We start from the raw sequence: 5,775 nt of genomic DNA, 5'->3' as shown, positions 1-5,775 counted from the left end.
CCACTACCTGATGACTAAATTATTCTTGAACGGTTAACGCTATATGTATTTTCATAATAACTCTCAAAGATCCCGTCGTAAATATCTTTCTTCCTTTATAAAATGTTTACCGAATATTTAAAAAGAATAAGCTCAAGCTACAAACTTCAGCTTCAACTTCCAACTTCAGGTAGTTTGATCAAACACACTGAAGGATAACTTCCACATACTAAAGGATAAATTGCCACGTTTCTTTTTATGTAATATATGTACTAGTCGAATGACCCGTGATTTCACGGGTTAGTTGAAGAACAACAATCTAAACTCATCAATATCATTACAATAGGTATATATTAATCATGGATGTTACATTGTTGTAACTAACATTCTAAGAAATATAGCATCATGGATGTTATAGGTATATATGTCACCATAACGATAAGATATATACCACAAATTCAGAGTTGAATTATTATCATAAAAATTCTATCTATATATTGTAAATGGATAGTCCCATAACTGGTAGCCTATATACCATCAATTGCAGAATAATAAACAAATATGCATAAAACTTTGTTCATAAAACTAAGCTCTATATTTATACACTCAAATTTTGAACGTCAATAAAACTTTAAGTGTATTACCTGTGGTTCCATCAATCAAACGAACTCGTGGTTCCATCAAATAAAAATTGATAACATATAATCAAACCAAATTGAATGTAAAAGTTAACAATAAACCTGGTTGAATCGAATAATCGTAATTAAGTTGAGTGTATTGAGAATATTTAACTTCCACATGATAACAATATTACATAACTAAGAGAAACTGATGCGTGCGTGACAATACATCTTTTACCCTCTAAATTTATACAAGATTCAAATATTACAAATAAGCACACACAACTAATGAGCACTTAGAACCCGGTTATTATAACACTTTAATGTAAGCATTCTTATCAAGTTCGTCCCAAGAGATTCGGCGTAAGTCGGATATTTGAAACTATCACTTGTCCTAGGGTTTGTTTGATTGGGGGGGTTCGATTGATATCAACTAACAACTAAAACTTGCACAATTAAACAAACCTAATTTTTTCAATTAAACTAGTAACGAGAAACAAGTAGCAAAGTATTAAGACTTAAAGAAAATTAACTAAGACGTGTCCACTTATATAATCCTCTTTATGCTTTGGCTTGCTCCGTTTTGCCTATATTGCTATCTCATTAGTTGTAGAACTAATAAATGTTTAGCATCACTACTAAACCTCAAATCAAATGATACTCCACGAATTCACATAAGCTTTATATATTAAGATTGAGTTAAGCATGATTTGGTCATTGGGATTGAACTTAGGTTAAAATCACTTAAAACCTCCAACTATCGAAATCACTTAAGATAATCGACATTACAATGTTGACTAGAGGCTAATTGGAAACCAACCTAGATTAAGAACACAATCACTTACAATTCCTAAGCTAGTTGTCTAGATCACCTAAGGTGTTAAAGCACATATTGATTCACTTCTCAAATCACTAAGAGAGCTACACAACATATGTAATCAAAGTCAAGCCTAAAACAAACTCATATTAATGTATCTTTAGCCAACTCAACAACAAATGATCATGTAATTCATTCAAACAACAATAATCAATTGATTTGGGGCAAACACTAGCATTAGAGATTCATAGATAAGCAAACACAAGAGATTTAGCCAATCATGGCTAAAATTAAACTAATAATAAGCATAGAAATGTAAATCATCATCATCTTCAAGTTATTACAAGTAACCAATGCTAAATATGAAAAGTAAATTGAAGATTACAACCCAAAATGTAAAGAAGATGAATATCTAAGCTAAACAATGATGAATCTTGAGCTAGCTTCCTTGAATCCACCCTTAAACACCAATGGATGATGAAATTAGGGTTTAGTGTGTGAAATTCTGACCTTTAGCAGCTGCTCCAAAAGATGCATATGAAAAATGACCTAATCTCGTTCCTTTTATAGTGCTAAAAATCTGGGCTGAAACAGCGTCAGGAGCGCTGCTTTTACTTCAGGAGCGGCACTTTTAGCTTGGTGAGGAGCAGCGCTTTTGACTTTGGAACTCCGCTTTTAGCTCAGAACAGGGGTGACGCTTTTGTTGAGGAGCGACGCTTTTGGCTGATCAGGAGCGACGCTTTTGACATCGGAATGGCGCTTTTGGACCTTCAGGAGCGGCGCTCCTATACAGGAGTGGCGCTTTTTGAGCTGTTTCCTGCACTTTTCATTTCCATAGCCAATTTTGCCCATGATTTGGTCAATTTTACAACAAATCAACTCCTTAGCTCTTAATTTACCAATTAGCTCAATAACACACTAACTAGGCTCCGAGATTGTAACGCCCCAACCCGTTATCCATCGGAAAACACGACTTAATAAAAAAAATTCTAATCAGTGTATCTGGACGGCGTCCAGTTATCTGGACGGCGTCCAGTTGTGAAGGGTTGGACAGCGTCCAAGCAATTGGGACGGCGTCCAAATGAACTGCCAGGGGCTGTCCCCGGAGCCCAACTTAATGGAACAGAAAACTCGCTTCCCGACACTTTTAGACGAAACCGTTTTCACAACACGTTACAATAATTAAAACTAAGAGATTTCCACAATAAAATTGAGTTTTACAACACCCGGCCCACATCGACCCTATTTACGAATTTCGTACAAAACTCAAGTTTCGGCTCAAGTGATTTTAAGTTCCAAACAACTACGAGCATGATGTTTGGGGATAACTACCCAAATCCTAGGCCGAATCCAAAATATAATCCAAGCAAGCATCAAAAGGAAAATCATCTAAATCCCACGCATACCGTTGCCACATCCGTCTTCGCAACTAAAAAAGTAAACAACGAGAGGGTAAGCTAATTGCTTAGTGAATGCAATACTTATACATATACATATATAATTTACCTACACACATCCACTTACTAATACCATATAAAGAAAAATGCATAAACGAGCTAGCAATGCCAAACATACAACTAGTAACATCGTTAGTATATAAATCACCGCAACAATATACTAAATCATAACAACGCATAAACATGACAAAACGTTCCCCGCTATGGCACTACCAACTTGTAGATGACCAATAACGTCGAGTCTCACTCGTATGATGTCACCGACTTGTGACTCATCATAAGATGTCACCGACATGTGAATCACCAAAGGGTGTTACCGACTTGTGAAATACCCACCAATACCTATGGGTCACCGACTTGTGAATGCCATGTGGCATCACCGACTTGTGAAGCACCAATAATAAGTGTCACCGACTTGTGAAGCACTATAGGGTGTCACCGACTTGTGAATCACCCGCAAATACATACGAGGTCACCGACTTGTGAACCTCCAAGAGGTGTCACCGACTTGTGAATCACCTAACGAAATACTAAAGGGGTCACCACCTCGTGAACCACCATGAGGTGTCACAGACTTGTGAGTCACCTAAGGAGACACTACCGACTTGTAGTTCTCTTCAATCATAACCTCAATAAATCACCATCTTGTGACATAACGCCCAATACTCACGATGTGGCGCATAAGGCCCACATCGCGTACGAGTAAATAAACCACATACATACATGTATAAATATTCCACTCACTTCAATTACAAGAAAGGCAACTCCGACTTGAGCTCCTAATCGTCCAACGTGAATCACCTAGATAATTCACAAACAAATAAGCTTAACACTCTAGCTTATGCCCCAAAACACCATAAGTGAAAATTCGACCCAAAAGCAGTTCCGAGCACAATCCGCGCTCAAACTAACCAATAATCACTAACACAAGTGAAAATGGCCCTAAATCACCAATTTACCCAACTCATAAGTGTTAAACACTTATCTTACCCAATTTGACACCAAACCCTAATTTTGACCCATTTCAAAATTATTCAACCAAAATACACTCACATGGGTTTCAACACATCCATAATCACTAAACCTAGTGATTAACTCATTTTGCAAGTCTTGAACTTGACCAAGACATCAACCAACCCAAAATCCACCAATGACACTCTAAAACCCAATTACTAGCATCACAAAACTCACTTCATGAGATTAAATGGGTTTATCAACAATTTAAGCTCAAACCCTAACTTTGAATATCAAATCAAACAATGAAATTCGGAGTTAGAACTTACCACCACAACTAAAACATATCTAGAAGCGAGATGAACAACTTTAAAACTCGAGGTTTGGTGAGAATCCAACTCCTTCTTCTCCAAATTAAGCTCTCTCTCTCTAAACTCTTTCTCTCTCTCTAGAATTGGATGAGAGTGTTTGTGTGGATGAAATGTGATCCACAAATGGGATCTAGATCAGTTTTAAGGGCTCCAAACCGATACCCAAGTGATTTTACCAAAATACCACTTTTCAAAACAAAATTATACAGCTGGCCCGTCAGCACATTTGGACGGCGTCCAGAATGTGGGACGGCGCTCAGTTTCAAAGAGCAGGACGGCGTCCAGGATTTGGGACGGCGTCCCATTGAACTGAAACAGGAACAGGGTCTTACAACTCTCGCCCACTTAAATTGGATCACGTCCTCGTGATCTTTGCCCCAAAACAGCCAAGAAAGTATGCCTTCCTCGAATCTTCGAGTTCTCACGCACTCTACACCCCCTCGATGCCACCAATGCATCCTATCGATCACACTTTCTCGCCACACAACGTTCCAAGAACATAACCATTCTTCATGACTCCTTGGCGCACTCCAACTCACTACTTAGAGTTCTACCGCCAATCGACAATCCAACTGAGTCGTTCGCATCACGCACACGGTGATGGAATTTCTCGCAAGCCTTTCGGTACTCCAAACGACGCGCAACTCCACAATTTCCATAACCCGTCTACCATTACATGGTGAACATCAATTCGATCGTGAATCAAATATGATCTTCACACCTTTCGCACGTACAAGTCCTCAATACTCTAAGGAACTCACTCTCGAACGTGCTCTATACTAACATATCTCTACACGAGATAGTCGAAATCAACACTCTACATCCCAAGTTAACTCACCAAATGGGACGACTTCTGACAAATTGCTCAAACACGCCTACCAAAATGAGGCACTATCGTACCCTCCGGGGACTTACTCCCCCACTTAGGGTTTTAACCCCACACTATCACCGTCAAGATGATAATATCTTTCGGAATTTCGACATTCCACAACACACATGACCGGTACCAACGTTGGTCATACCCAAAAATCTTCCGCGGGCTTACCACAAGGTACTCGAACCTCGACCTTTTCGAATCGGTCAAAAGTTAACGCCCGCAAATCATCACAATAAACCATTTTCGTACATTCGGGATTTTCACATCGGTACCCAAGTACAAGATAACCACACCACCGGAGTGAAGCATTCCACTAGCAGGTATACGGAGGCACCTGACGCAGTGTTATGCGACTCCCATTACTACCACCGAGTCTCGAAAGCTCGACCCTTACGGGGTCCATCCTCGGTGTCATACGTCACTTGACTACTCGAGGTCACACAAATACAACGAACCTTACGGCTTACGCCCACAACTTTCTAGTGACACCCGTTAGTCACTATCCACCTAGGCCGCACAACTAGCCTATTTACCTTTTAACTCATCACTAAGGAGACGCTTGGAACACCAAGACTTACACTCTAACTCGCACAGTCCCAACCGTTAACACGAGTACTTACACACAATCACAGATAGTCAACAACCGTGACTCTACTCGCACACATACGTGGTCAACATAAACGCCTCTCGAACGGCATAC

The sequence above is a fragment of the Rutidosis leptorrhynchoides genome, chromosome 1 (genome assembly GCF_046630445.1).
Source record: "Rutidosis leptorrhynchoides isolate AG116_Rl617_1_P2 chromosome 1, CSIRO_AGI_Rlap_v1, whole genome shotgun sequence".
NCBI classification, from domain to species: domain Eukaryota; kingdom Viridiplantae; phylum Streptophyta; class Magnoliopsida; order Asterales; family Asteraceae; genus Rutidosis; species Rutidosis leptorrhynchoides.
Note: the sequence above shows the minus strand (reverse complement) of the source record.